General features: G+C 42.0%; 1 protein-coding gene across 3 annotated transcripts in view; it reads left to right on the forward strand.

Annotated features, from left to right (window-relative positions):
* Positions 1–15,883, forward strand: part of Hivep3 (HIVEP zinc finger 3) — a 460,068-nt gene that overhangs the window by 93,865 nt on the left and 350,320 nt on the right. For 2 of the 3 annotated variants that reach the window (XM_047541216.1, XM_047541224.1), the window contains exon 2: positions 12,188–12,299. The gene's annotated coding sequence lies outside the window, so the exon portion shown is untranslated. Of the gene's footprint in view, positions 1–10,535; positions 10,584–12,187; positions 12,300–15,883 lie in introns of those variants that run through there. The other variant, XM_047541232.1, reaches the window with a different exon arrangement.

The following is a 15,883-nucleotide window of genomic DNA, read 5'->3' on the forward strand; positions in this document are numbered from 1 at the left end:
ATATGGGTTACTTGAACAATGTTATCAACCAACTTGATCTAGTTGACATTTATAGAACACTTCATCCAATAACATATCCTTTTGATGTGTGTATGGAACATTCACCAAAAAAATCAAAAACAAAAACAAAAACCCTACATTCTGGGCCATAAAACAAACCTTACAAACCTCAGAAAATAGAAATTTCAATATGGTATTGAAAATATATCCATGAACCTAATGGAATTAAACTAGAAATCAATGACAGATATGTGGAAATTCCCTATGTATAGAAATTAAACAACACATGTCTAAATGAACAATATATCAGAGGAGGTCTTAAAGAAATTTAAAAACATGTTGAATGAAATGGAAACACAACATATCAAAATTTGTGAGATGAAGGTAAAGTAGTGCACAGATAGAAATTTATCATGTTAAATGCTTACATTAGAAAGTAAGACCTTCAATCAGTAATACAGGCATCCATCCTTAAAAATTAAGAAGTATCAAATTAAAACTAAAGGAAAAAGAAGAAAGGACGTAATAAAGAGCAAAAACTCAATGATTTGGAAACAGAAAAGCAGTTCAGAAATATCAACCAACCCAAAAGTTGGTTATTTTAAAAAGTCAACAAAATCGATGAACCTCTAGCCCCACTAACCAAGAAAAAAAAAAACAAAACAAATTACCAGTATCAGGAATAAAATAAGTATCATCACAATAGACCCCCACAGACATTGAAATAATAAAGTAGTACTACAAACCACTCAATGCCTCTAAATTTGAAAACTTAGGTGAAATGAACCAATTCCTTGAAGAATACAAATATCTTGAAGAACTAGATATCCTGAATCATCCCTTATATCCTGGAGATTGAATTTATATTTAAAAACCTTCCCACAAAACAAAATTCATGGGCTAGATGGTTTCAGTGATAAATTCTAGCAGACATTAAAGGATTACCAATTCTATACAGTCTTCAGAAAAATGAAACAGAATTCTTCCCAACTTATTTTATGAAACCATCATTTCCCCAATACCAAAATCAGGCAAAAAGATTATAAGTAAAGAAAATCACAATCCAATGTCACTCAGAATCATACATACAAAAATTCTCAGTAAAATATAGTAAATAAAATTGTGTGTGTGTATGTGTGCATCACAGGTAATATGTCACAGTTAAGTGGGGTTCATCAGAGTACAAGAATGGTTTGACACTGGAAAACCAATCAATTCACACATTTACAAAACAAAGAAAAACCATATCATTATTTCAATAGATTTAGAAAAGCACTTGAAAAATTTCACACACATTCATGGTCAAACTTTCAGAATAGAAAGGAATTCCCTTGATCTTATAAAGGGTGTCTACAAAAAACCACAGCTGAAAACAATATACTAATAGTGAAAAACTAAACACTTTCCCCTTTACATCAAGAATACTGCAAGATGTTTTGTCTTAAGATTCCTATTCAACATCATACTGGAAGTCCTCCACGGTACAATAAGAGAAAGAAAAGTATTTAAAGGCATACAGGATTAGATAGGAAGAAATTAAACAACATCTATTCACATGTAACTTGATTGTCTATGCAGTAAAACACAAAGTTTAGAACGGTTGCAGGATACAAGTGAATCCTATTTCTATAGACTAGCAATGAACACTTGGACTTTGAAATTTAGAGGACAATTGCCTTTATAATAATACCCCCAAATTAAGTACTTAGGTATAAATCTAACAATATAATGTATAAGACATGTATGCTAAAAATCAGGAAAGTAGACTCCCCGACTGGATATTGAAAATACAAGATGAGCCTGAAGTATCTTGTGGCACCAGAAAGTATGAAAGTGCCAAATGACAAAATGGGAATGTCAAATGCAGGAGCCAACGTGAAAGAACTCTCCATGGCCAAAGCCAGAACAACTTCAATCAAAAAATTAAATGATACATTGAGCAACTCAATAAGATAAATATCCAGAGTTCATACTGATAAAATAAAAGTTGAAGAAACTAGTTATTTGATGGGGAGAAAAGACAATTCTTCCTTACAGAAGAATTCTAGTTGGTAAATACAGAGGAGTCAGGGAAAGAGAAAATCTCCAATAGAACACTACAATCATAATTGCTGTAGACAGGTCACCTGGTGCATTAATGGTGAAAGTTTGAGAAATAAGACATTCGAGTAGTCTCAAGGTAATTGAGGCTCCCAAATATTTATCAATTGCAAAGAGAAAAGTAATCACTGCACAGTGGGAAACTTAGCAATACCACCTCACCCAGTAACAAGATACACTGACACACTGTGGCATGGTAATGTACTAGAAGAACACATCACTTCTCTACTGTTCTTGTCCTAAACTCACAACCCACATTCAATCATGAGAAAATATCAGACAAATCCAAATTGAGGGAGTCTACAAAATACCTGACAAGTACTGTTCAAAAATGTCAAGGTCATAAAAGATAAGGACTGAGGAATAGATACAGATTAGAAGAGACCAAGGAGAAATGAAAACTAAATTCAATGTGGAATCCTGAATTGAATCCTGGAATGAAAAAGGCCATTAGTAGTAAAACTGGTAACGTTGGAGGAAAATCTGTAGTTTAGTTAACAGCATCGTGTGGTATCATTTTCTTGGTTAGATCATCGTACTATGGTTGCGTAGATAGATGTTAATGACAGGGAAAGCTGAGAAAGGGGTAAATGGGGACTCTCTGTACAATCTTTACAACTCTTCTGAAGTTTAAAATTATCTCAAAATGAACATTTAAAAGGTTCAGAGAGCTTTTGATGAAATAGCCTTGAAAGAAGCAAAGAATCCTCTGTGGGTGTCATAGGGGAAACACCCAGGCCTGTAAACGTGACTTGTAGAAGAACATCTTGCACACTACCTGGACACTTCCGTGATCCCCTGTGCCCTTTGAACTGTGGTTTGAGATCTGCTGTCATAGAATCATCTAACCCAACTCATTGGAAGACATCCTGTTTTTAGGGAAATTTTTAAAAATTGCTTAAAAAGCAATCTATGTGGATACAAGCAATTTTTTTAAAAGCTTATTTCCTTTATTCCTCTAAGAGAGGGATGGACTTTCCCCACTTCTTTTTCTGACAGTGATCATTGGGAAGTGGGTGCAAGCTGCCAGTCTATCATCTAATTCCAACTGTTCTTAGCCAACACAGCTTTTAGCTTCGCTTCTTCTCTCCTCTCCTCTTCTCTTCTCTCCTCTCCTCTCCCATTCTCTCTCTCTCTCTCTCTCTCTCTCTCTCTCTCTCTCTCTCTCTCATTCTCTCTCTAACTTATCACACATAGAAGCATTATCACTCTGGTTCTCTTTTGCTTATCCAAGCTGCTTCACACACTTTTCTTATTTTCTTGGCCCCTGAAGGTATGTGAGGTTTTGACCCCTGGTGAATGTAATAAATTACATCTGACTTGGGGTGTTTATTTACAATCTTTTATAGTTATAGCTCTTTCTCAGTCTGACCAAAATTTCTCATCTTGATCCTCTAGTGCTTTAGATTCCTTTTTGGATTTGTGGCCTGGAATTTACCACTATGCCTTTCCCAGGTCTGTCTGCAGCATTTTTTTGGTGGAAGCCCACTCACTTCAAAACACACAGAGACTGCTTAGCCAAGAAATGGGGACCAACATTCTACTGAGACAGGTGACCTGTGTCAGAGCAGGAAAGGGTGGCTTCCAAGATTTCCCATTGGGGACAGGTGGCTGCCATGTCACCAGCTGCCCCAAGTGGAGTCTCACCAGACCCGAGAAGCTCTTTTGTGCTTCACTGTTCTTGATCTGGAGACTCCTAACACTGGAGGAACTGTTCCAATCACTTGACTTCATGCTTCTTTTGCAGGGATTTTTTCCCAGCATAAGACTTCCCTGATTCTTGAGCTCAAACTCAGCACAACAAGGCCACATCCCCACCTGAGAGGAAAAGCAGAATCAGACTCCAGGAGTTGTTAGCTGACTCCAACTTTCTGGTATACTTCAAAGTCCCTGTGTCCTTCAACTCCTTTTCTTGTTCTGAGTTCAGCCAACTGTGTTCATGTTATGCTTGAGTAGATTGAAGCCCTTGATGTCTTAGAAGCCTTCATCTGCTGGAATCTCTATATCACATCTATTCAGATGGTATCTGGACCTGGTAAAATGTTATATGACTCTGACTTTCTAAAGCTGACACCTGCACTGCTTCTTCAGTAGGATGGTCAGAATACCCATGGAGCTTCAGTGATTCATGTATGCCAAGACCCGAAACTTGGAAGCATCTATACTTTTTCCAAAGCTCCTCAGGGGTTTTGAGGTGCAATCTCAAATAGCCTCCACAGGATGGAAATATTTTAGCTTACATAGTTTTTAACCTCTTCATATTCCTTTTTTTTGTTTGTTTGTTCATAAGTTCATGACTATTCCATTTAAGGCATTAATTCTAAACTGGGCCAGGATTTCTTTTTCAATCAGAAAGCACTCTTTCTGGGGAGTGCTGTGTCTTCTGGTAACAGTCACCACCTGTCATTCAGGGCTGAGGCCCCTGACGGGCCTCCTCATGTCTCAGGCATACAGGGCATAGAAGAAAGGTGCAGAACAAGGTGTGTGTGTATGACTTTTTGTCACATATTATTTACTTGTAGATGAACAGGAGCAAAAAGGGTGATGCATACTTGACTGATTTTGCTGCCTTAGAAAACTGCCTGGCAAGGCCAGCAAACAGACTGAATGATTGTAAGAGGGGAGTGGGACTTGAACCAGGTCTGTGTTTTAAACACCATCCTAAGGTATGTCCACCCTAACCAATGCAAGCTTCTCTAAGAAAGTCAGAAGAAAACAACCTTTGAAACTATTTGGCCTTCATAGTGAGTATCCTATGAAGTTATCTGACCTTATTTCTAATGGGCAGGTCATTCTTTTTGGCATGATTTGATACTTTATACCTTAATTGTCATATTTTTTCTCTATCTCTGGAATAGAAAGAGCAGGAGTTTGGACATCAGATGGACCTAGGATTGAATCCTCATGCTGTCATGACCTGATTGGTTTGTCCTTAGACAAGGAACATAAGCCTTATGTTCATCATCTGCAAATTATGGGGGGAGGGGATCTACCTTAGATAATACATATCTATTTTACAGAAAAGGAAACCATGCAGGGAAGGATAAGTGATTGGCTCAGGCCCTGCTGGGCTTGGACCCATGAGTTTGACACTACTCATAGCCTTTTGCCATACAACTCTGCGGAGGGTAACAGGCACTTACTTCTCACCCCGTCACACCAGGGTCCAAGCTCAGATGTTTCTGAAAACACTGACCAAGATTCTCCAGTGATGATTTTGACTCTTGAGTTATACTCTTGGAATACATCCACCTTTAATGCCAAGGAATGCTGGGAACTCATTCTTCAGGAGTCCAAAGAGAGGTTGGGTATACACGGACTTAGGCAGAGAGATTTACATGGGTTGCCTTTTCATCAGTGTTTACAGATGACGGTTTTCTGCTCCCCTGTGCAAAGTAGGCATTTCTAGTCAGTATTTTAAAAATTTAAATGACTACATATGAAGCAAATTAATAAACAGAAATATATTTAATAAATGAGCTAACAATGGGGAGGTTTCCAGCAAAGTGACTGGAATATGATCAGGTGCTTTCCTTCCTCTCCTCCACCTGCTCCATTTAGATCTTGGTTTGATCTGTTATTTCCTTTCCCTACAAACAGATACCACAGTCTTTTCCACTGCATTATTATTAATTTTGATCAGGTGTTTTGATGAGCACTCTGTGTAGTTTGAGTGCTACAACTAAGGTGTCTTTTGAAGAATGATATAAAATTAGAAAGGACAGAAGCTAATTTGGGTGATAGAATTAGGTCCCAGATGTCAGGGCAAAATAATGGGTTTCATCTTCTAACAATATGAAGAAATATGATAGAGCTAAATGTAAAGTCCTGTCAAGGGGTTCAACAAATTAGCTGTGTGGTGTGGGCACAGGCCAGGGAAGTGTGTGGCTTGGCAGTAGCAATTTGAAAGATACTTGGGAGTTGAAAGTGATGGTCATATTGGGGCACAGATTCACTTGCTGTCACAAAGATAGAAAGAACAGTGGATAAATAAATTAAAAGTTTGGTCCCCTTCACTAATTGAGAATAAGGAGCACAGAGCAGAATGGTAGCACCAGAGACCCAGGAGCCTTCTATCTTGTTGCTCTGACACCCCTCTTCCAATGACCATCAGGTCCACATTCCTGCCAATAGGAAAGGGAAGGGGAGAATGGGATCCTTCCCTTCAAGAGCATGACAGGGAAATGACACCCCAAGGCTTCAGGCTAGACCCTTGTCTCCTGGTCACATCCTCCCATAGGGGATGTAGAGTTTAGCTGAGCAGCTATGTTCCTAGCTAAGAATTTTATTACTAAGTGAAAAGGGAGGGGAGAATGTATAGAAATGGAACCATCAGTAGCCTTACAGTTAAGTTCAGAATGTAGAGTAGTGCAATTTGATTGCCCAAAAATCTTCAGCAGTTTATACTGATAAAAGGAGAGTATCTTCTAGAACAAGAGTTGGCAAGCTTTTTCTGAGAAGGGTAAAATAGTAAACATTTTTAGACTTTATAGGCCACATATGGTCTCTGTCACAAATTATGTTCTGTGCCCATTTTTTTTATAAGCCTTCAAAAATGTCAAATCCATATTTCACTTGTGACTGAAAAGATTAGGTTATACCAAGGGCTATAGTTTGGGAAACTCTGCTCTAGAATAAATATGGTGATGAGTCTGGAGTCACATCTTAAGATGCACAGAATGTGTTCAGGGGAGGTGACCAGGATGGGAAGGGACTCCAGATGAACTCCTAAGGACAATGACCAAAGGCATTTTAGCCTAGAGAAGCTTGAACTCTGACAACATGATCATTGTCTCTAGGTATTTGAAGGACATTCAGGAATTTAGGAGAGACCCTTGTTCTGTATATATCCAAAGGGAAGAATGAGAATCAGAGAAAGTTCTGGAAGACAGACTGCAGTGCTGCGTAAGGACATTCTCATTATTCCTTACCATTTATGAGTCTTATCACCAGGCACTTGACATAGGCAGCCTCACTGTATTCTCAACAGCCCCAAAAGGTAGGTGCCATTCTTACCTCTGCTTTATAGATGACAGAGAGCAGCATCAGGAGGTTGCTTAACTTACCCAAGGTCACTTGCTGCTAAGGGGCAGAGCCATAACAACCCCAACTCTCTGCCTCCTCCTCATATGTGAATTAAATGAGATATGTAAATAATCTAGCAGTGCTAAGCACACGTAAGTATTGCTGCTGGTAATAATAATTGTAATCCCTGGGAAATACTGTGCTTATCATGGTGGTTTTCTGAGTTTCCTGTGGCTACTATAACAAATACTACGTACCTGGTGGCTGGAGACAATCTATTTATTTGCTTATAGTTTTAGAGTCCAGAATCTGAACTCAGTTCCACTGGGCTGAGATCCAGGTGTTGGCAGGGCCATGCTTCTTCCAGAGGCCCCAGGGTAGAATCCACTCCTTGCCTCTTCCAGCTTCTGGTGGCTTCTAGCATTTCTTGGCTTGTGGCTGCAGCACTTGAAACTCAACCTCTCTTCTGCTTTCTTCCTCTCTCTTATATGGGATACTGATGATTACATTTAGGGTCCTCCCAGATAACTTGGGGTAATCTCTCCATCTCAAGATCATTAACTCAATCATATCTTTTACTGTATAAGGTAACATTCAGCTTCCAGGGATTAGGAAGTAGATATCTTTGGGAACCATTATTTAGTATATCGCAATGGTATTTTGAAATAGTCTGAAAGACCACATATTTTTCTTTTCACCATTGGGGAGAAACAAGTTTATACCAATCTATGACTGATTGAACAATCATAATATCTATCTCTTCTTTGAAATATCTTTTTCTGAAAATAGAACAAGTTTTAAAATAAAGTACAAGAGGTAAAATAGTGATTTTCAAATAGATCGCTGCAGCGTGATACTATTTATTAAATAATATATTCTTTTCTCCATTGCTACAATAATAGCAAAATAGAACAAACAAACCAAGAAGGTAATAAACGTTATGCAAATATGATCTCTCTGTCATTTTGCTATACCTACCTTTCTTTTTCTTCTTGACTAGGGGTCACTGAAATGGCAGCAAGTGAAACTGCAGACTAGTGGGACAACTATGTATTTAAAGCATTTAAATTTTATCTTTCAAATTTCTAACAAATTTTATAATCACATTTTCAATTATATACTTAATCTTATATTTTGTCAGTTTTATTCTTCACTACATTTTCCTATTATAACCTATCTTCTCTTTCCTTGAATTCATTATTCTGGCATATTTTCCCTGTTGCCTTGAAGAGATCTTCACTCCCCTCTCCTCAAAAAAAAACTTTTTAACAAAGGGTGTTAAATTTCTGTGTCTTCAAACATACCTTTATTTTGTCATCACGTGAGAGGGACATTAGAATTGAGCAGCAGTTAGAACTCTTGAGTTCAAATAACATTCCCTTGGAAGCCTATAAAAACTGTGCCAGTGTCTTTGAGAAGAGTGTTGCCGACAAGAAGTAGGAGGTCAGTCTGATTTAATTTCCTTTTAAGCAGCCAGATTGTTCTCCCCTATGAGGAAGCTTGTGGTTGTTTGTCTTTGTTCTTGGAGTAGCAGACTGCATCAAGAAGTGTGTATTTGTTCAGTGAGCCTACTGCCCAGACAGGATATGATGTGAGCCCTGACTTCTTTCTTTAGCTTAAGGGAATGGTCTTCTCTTGCTTCCTTGGTCATTGCTTTCCTCTTCATTGATGGTGTTGTCTTCAACTGGAACTCCTGCTGGAGTCATATTGGACATTCTAGATCTCTCTGTTACCTCTTGTTTTTCTCCTGCTTATTTAAGTTTCTTTTTCTTGCTGTGTGTATGCGCACACCTGCATGCATGCATGTGTGTTTAATCATATCACCAGAGGAGCTGGTGTCCTGCTCCTGTCCAGCCTCTGGCTTCTTTTCATATTAAGAACAAACCTCCCACTTTCCATAGAAGCTGTGAGATAACTTCTGTGTTTAATTACTCTGTGTGGAGATAATTGTTCTCAATGTCCTTAATATACCCCTGCATTGATGACCATGATCCTTGTCCAGTCTTGTTTCTCTGAGCTTAGAATTTTCCAGGACCCTTTTCTGGAACCCCAAGTGCTTAATTCCTCGGGGCCCATGTAGATCATGAGTTGATCATTTCAAATCAACCTTTCCTTACCCTTGCCCTGTCAACTTTGGATTTTCTCCTTATTCTTCAAAATGTCTACTTTCTTTTGACTTCTTCATTTTTATTTTGAGACAGGGTCTTACAAGGTTGTTTAGGGCCTTGCTAAGTTGCTGAGGCTGGCTTTGAACCTACAATCCTCCTGCCTCAGCCTCTTCAGCTGCTGAGATTACAGGTGTGCACCACCACACTCTGCTAAAATGTCTGCTTTCTTGAGGGCATCTTTCTTTGTTTCCCAGTATGGCCACTGATGTGTTGATCATGAAAGTGGTATTGGGGGTAGGAAGGAAAAGGGGTACGCTTAGGAGCCCAATTTGTCATTCCACAAACCAAAAGCCACAGTGTAGAGCTAGTCAGGGGGACTGAAGCATCATGTGGATGGCAGAGCCAAATGACCTTCTGGCCCCTTCTCTCTGGAAAGATTCTCTTTAGACCCTAAACATAATGAAAGGCTTGAGAAACAATTTTTACACCAAGGGCCAGAGAAATAGCAAGTAGTTCAGTCAGGAGAAGAGAATGAAGAGACAACTTAAATGCTCAATCTCATTAAACTCGCAGGTGGCAGATGCAAGTGACTCCTGTTATTACCACAAACACCATTTGCTTCTTGAAAAGTCGTGGACTTTACAATGCATTGCAAAGCCAAGTTGACACCTCCTTTCCTGGAGGGTTAATTGCTGTAAAGGTAACCGGATGGACCTGAATCGCTTTCTGGATTGCCTGACAGCCTGGAGATGTTGTGGTTCTCCACTGGTGCATGTGCTGTTAGGTGGGGAATAGACAGCAGCAGATGAACTCCCACGGGCTGAAATCTTGTTTACACCCAGCCTTCCTGACTTTTTTTTTTTTAATGTGAAGAGAGAGTGTTTTTGTCAGAAACACTTTCTCCAGATCTTTCAATCCGAAAGGAAACATCTTTAGTTTTTTCTCCACAGGAGCTCCCTCCCTCACTGCAGTTCCCTCCCTCCTCCTCCCCTGACAGTCCCCTCCCCCAGTGCTGGGTGAAGGAGAGGCCTGGAGAGAGTGACAGGCTCCCTGTGGTAGGTCTGTGCCTTGTCACTGAGCCTCCTGGGCTCAGGTCTGTGGTGACTGAGGGAGAGCCAGCTCCATGCTGTGTGGCTGGTGACATTTCCGGCTGTCAGTGCCCAGCCAATTGGTGACAGGCCCAGCTAGCTAGGGCGATGACACATGAAATATGATAATTTTCTGCTAAAGAGCCCTGGAAAGGGGGAGGGATGGGAGAGCGGGAGTGTATGTGTGTGTGTGTGTGTGTGTGTGTGTGTGTGTGTGTGTGTGAGTGACTGGGAGGACCAAGCAGAGGGTGCCTACGACCAGGTGAGAGAGTGACAACACACTGATGTCAGTGTGTACCTGGCAGGACTGGGCAAGGGAGGGAGTAGGCGCTGGTGCTAGAGCTGGAGGGACCTGCCCTGGAGTGACTGTAGGAATACCATGGAGGTGAGCCCGGTGGCCACTACTGCTAATGGGCAAGAACCAGGGAGGACAGAGCAGCCCCGTTCTGAAGTTCCAGAGCTTGCAGGGGGTCGGGATACAGGGAATGTGTGTGGAAAAAAAAAAAAATACTGAAAAAGGCATTTGTCTTCCTTTCAAGCATGAGGAAGGTTAGAAGTTTTGCTTCTTCTCAGTGCTGCCTCTTTAAAAGCCAAAGCAAAACTAGAATAAACACCATCTGGGTGGCTGAAGTATTTGGTGAGTTGTTTTTTTTTTTTTTTTTTTTTTTTTAATTTAGACTGGGGGTGGTTTATCTCTCTACCCTGTTTTTTCTACCTCCATGCTCAACCTTACTTTTCACATAAGAGTAAAAATAAAAACAAAATAACAAAAATTCATTGAAGTCTTGAAGAAGGGCAAGATCTCAATTTTTGATACTCTGTGGTTTAGGTGGTAGTTTTGATTCCTGATTCTGGTTGGAAGAAAATCGGTCTTGGAACCAAATCTGATCCTAGATCATATTAGAGATTAGAAATAGTGTCAGAATTATCTTTTGGCTTGAGGACATGGTCTCTGAAACTGCAGGGCAGGGCAAACAGTGCCCTGTGGTGAACTCTGGGGCGCCAGAGGTCCCCACTTCCTTCAGCCACTATTGCAGGCATCCTGGCTCTTTATCAGCAGTAAGGGGCTGGTGCAGGATGGCACCTGTGCTGACAAGAGTTCCCTGATCATCTGACCAAGGGAACATGTGTGTTCGGAAGTGAAGGATCATAGAGTTTACATAACATGCCAGTTCATCACCCAGAAGCTCATCAGGCAATGAATATGTATGCCTAGTCTTATGCCTTACATTTACATATTTTCTCTCTCCATATATGTGTATTTTATGTGCATGCATATATTATATGTGAAACACATGCAATGTACTTTTTAAAGGGCACCGATAAATGATATCCTTGTTATTCCATGCAACCCTGTCCTGTATGGTTCTGGGCATGGGACTGGCTTCCTGTGCTCCACATGATGGCTATTCAGAAGTGATAATTGGTGTACTGTATCTTTAAAAGGTTAAAACCCCTTTCAAAAAAAGGCCTGGACTCCTAGTGGAAAAGACAAGCCCGGCATGGGTTGGCTCTGGATTCAGAAAACAGCTGCTGATTAGATTCTGTGTCTGCGGGCTGAATTTATTCCGTGTTTTTCAGCAGCAGGAATTCAAGAGGGATGCTTCTGTTTGGGTTTCTGATGGTGATTTATATTTATTCAGAGGAATAACAGAGGGTGGATCTGTTCCCGGCGTGAGCATGCTCACAACCAGCCGACTCTCCCATTATCCCACTGCCTAGTTTGGTGCTCCAATGTACATGGATCTTCCGTGTGCATACGTGTGTATACAAACACGCATGCATGCCTGGATGGACATACGTATGCACAGGCTATTTTTTAAGGACAATTCTTTCAATAAGGTCTTTACCCCTTACTTGAAACAGGTGTTCATGAAAAAAATGCACAATTTCCCGACTGGCCGGAATAATTCATGAAGAAGGGGCTGGATCCGTGGGTCAGAGAACACAGGACCAGTTTGCCATCCCAAGGCCGAAGGTAGGGGACTCTGGGTTTTTATTCGGCGGATGGATTCCTTGTGCTTTATCTTACTGATTGTGTTTTTTGCCTGCGGCCGCCACCGGGAACTGCAATAACGAGCTGCGATTCCATTTTGTCGCTTCCTTTCTTAGGCCAGGTGTCCGGAGGCCAAGGGCAGGGGCCAGCCGGGTGGGCGGCCGTGGTGCCCAGGGTGGGCTGAGCGCACCGCGTGCCTGTGCTGGGGGAGCTGCGCGAGCCTCAAGTGACCCCCGCGCGTCAATCACCGGCAGCGGCGGCCCGGCTGTGTGTAACCCTGTGTGCGCCGAGCGCTCCTGAGTTCGCTCCTGTGCTGGCTCGGCAGCGGCAGCGGCAGCAGCAGCGGCGTGCGGGAACTCGGCTCTGGGCTCTCAGAGCCTTGGCTGTGGGCAGAGGCATTGCCTCTTTTACCAGCTGTGGTGGCTGTGGCTCCGGGCTTGTTCAGGACGACTCTATCCTCTCTCTGGTTGAGAATGAGATTCATATGATGCTTGGTGCCAAGACAGAAGGAGAGCTTTCCCTTCCCCCTTAATCCTGCCCCCTGCAAATGTTCCTAAACAAAAATCACTCCTCTGCCCCAAACACAGGACTCCCAGCTAAGCACATACTCCTCTTCTGGTGGGGATTCTTGCCTTCCCACTAGCAAAGCAGGTGGCTCTCCTCTGAGTTATGCCCACATTTACCATCTTTTAAAATGGAAACATTCATGGTGCTGAGTTGGCCCCTGATGAGTTGTCTAGGCTGCCTGAGGACTCCCGAGTGGGGCGGAGAACCTGTGCCCTTAGCTTGGACAGAGGTGGTGGCTGGGGCCTTGGTTTCCTTCAAGCAACTGGTTTGGTTTACATTGCAGGTCAGAACTTCTGTGGCTTGGTCTACCCTTGAACTTTGGGGACAGTGGTTGCAAGAGGAGAGTCTGAAGGACTAGGTGCCAATGAGCAGCACCTTGGCCCTCTGTTTTGGACCCTGAAGTTTCTGGCAGCCCTTGACATTGCAATGGCAGCAGCCAGGTCCCTGCCTTCTCCAGCTACATGGGGTGCTTCGGTGTTAACCCTGTCTTGCCTTCTGGTGCTGGGGGTCAGCATGGGGGAGTGATAATGAGGCATTTGCTGAACTGATCTCCAGGGAAGTGTCCAGCCATATTTGTGTGATTATGTAAGCCCAACTAATGATTAGACCCTGTGCCCAGCCAATCCCCCTCTATCTCCTGGTCCTCCCCAAACTGCAGAAGTTAGGTGCTACAGTTGTTTATGATGTCTTTATGTAAGTGTGTGTGTATGTGTGTGTGTATGTGTGTGTGCTGGGAAGAGGGAGCGTGTGCCCAGAGGAACCATCTGAATGACTTGAATGTGAGGAGCACAGGGCAAAGATCACGTGTCTCCTGTTCAGGACAGCATGGTGTTAGCTTTGGTGGCTGTTGATCTGAGACCCTCCCATCCCTCTTTCAGCCAGTCATTGTTCGTCTGAACTTTCAGTGACAATTTCACCCATCTTGGTCACTGCATTGCCCCCAGCCAGGTTCCTAACTCGAAGAAAATTCTGAATCCAGGTGAAGGCCCAGGTTTTAGCTGTCCTTCCTGCTTCCCATTGAACAGCCAGAGTGGGAAGAGTGCCTGACCCACCAGGGGTAAGTTTTGCTCTGGGGGCTGTGTGCCCTGTGGAACTGAAGAGCAGACTGTGGGTACTGACTGAGCTGCTGGACCTCTGCTCTTTAAAGCTGAGAAGACCCATAGAGGTTGGCAGCCTTTTCCATCTTTGCATTAAAATTCTGAGGTTTTTTTTTTTTTTTTTTAAGGTAGGAGGATGACTGTCCCACTGAGATATCTGCAGATATCTGAGAGGAGGGTGTGTGTGACATGTAGTGCTCTCTTCCCTCCCTGCTCTTGTTAAGACACCCCACAGTATGCAGAATCGTTAACACGAAGTCTTCCTGTCACACTCCTTAGTGTCTCAGCCAAGGGCTGCTGGATAGATTTGTTAATTTGGTGGCAAAGTCAGGCCACTTAAGGCTAAGACTATTTTGCTCTCAGCATTCCCAGTGGGTTTGCTTTAAGGGCCAACTACTAACTACTAGACTGTGCTTAGTGGCAGTGAATCAAGATGTGCTCAACTGGCACTATTATTGAGCTGTCTCCACCCATTGCGTTTTAGTGGCAGCCACCCTCGTTGGCGTGGAGAAGTGTGTGCTGCCCTTGGACCCTTGCCAAGTGAGCCATGGAGACACTTAGCATGTGAAAGTTACGGGCAAGAAGAAGATGCATTTAGTGTGAAGTCCTGGCAGATTGCAGGACCGACTTGATCGAAGATAACATTACGAAAGCCGTGTGACAACTGGATAGCTTTTCACTTGTCTCTCATTTCCTGCTCTGAGTTCCCAGGTGTCTTTCAGGTTCTTTTCTGCCCTCCATGATGCCCATCAGAGAGGCCCTGACAGGCTGTTCTTCATTCTGTTTCCCTGGGAGTCACAGCATATTTGGAAATTTCTAGTTGTACCAGGCAGAGGGCAGGAAACCCTGGCTAGGTGAACGGGCAGTGCTCACATTTGGGGTGAGATCTGGCCAAAGCCCTTGACTTGTTTTAAGTGTACTGAGAAGTTTTGAGTAGAAAGTGAGATCAGCTAAAAAGTAACATGTGCTGTGTAACTGGTAGGTGTTAGAATAGTACCAAGACGATCTGGAATGCACATTTACAAAAGGTCAATCAAGAGAGCTGTCATAAGGCTGTGAGCTACAGTTCACTCAGTTTGATTGTTGAAGGCAATTGCAAGCCCTTTTTCAGGACTCTGCTTTTGTTTATAAAGTTCTAAGAATAAATTAGAGGAGATTAACAAACTACTATAAAATGATAATTAAAGTTCTTTTGTCAAGCAACAGTATGAAGAAATAGTAATGTAAGAAACAAACAAAAAAAAAGTAAAATAAAATATAAAAGAGATACAAGAATTCAAAACATGGGGTTTTAAGTCAAATATAAATATTTGCTACAAGCAGTTAGTGAAATTTTATATATTTTGTTGGGTTTTCAGGACTCTGCTTTGTAGCACGGTAACTGACAATACTCACAATGAGCCTTGTCTATTACAAAGAGTTTAAATGATATTTTATGTGTCCAATTTAAGAAGGCATGAGAATTAGAAGTGGCTTTTTTTTTTCTTTTCTCTCTTTTTTTTTTTTTTTTTTTGTTTGCATGACATTTAGAAGAAAAAGCATAGCTATCCAGGATAACAGAACCCCCCTGGGTTTCTGGTCAGCTAAGGGTTTGCTAATCAAATTATAGTACAATGATAGAGCCCTGCTATTGAAATTAATTGGGAGCCTTATCATCTTTTGTTGCAATTTATTAGGGAACTATTGTGCTATTATTAGTTATGTTTTAACATTTCATGCTGTAGAAAATACTAAGGGGACATGAGAACCTCAGTCTGTCTTGTAACTGGAGGACATTCTTAGACCCTTCCAGCCTGCTGACTTGAGTGCTGGAGTTGGAAGAGACTTGATGGAAGGGGAGCAGGGGAGGTGCTCCCCGGTGACATTCGTTTCTTGCCTCTGTGTGGGGATGTGGCCTTACCA

Source organism: Sciurus carolinensis, chromosome 1 (assembly GCF_902686445.1).
Source record: "Sciurus carolinensis chromosome 1, mSciCar1.2, whole genome shotgun sequence".
NCBI lineage: Eukaryota > Metazoa > Chordata > Mammalia > Rodentia > Sciuridae > Sciurus > Sciurus carolinensis.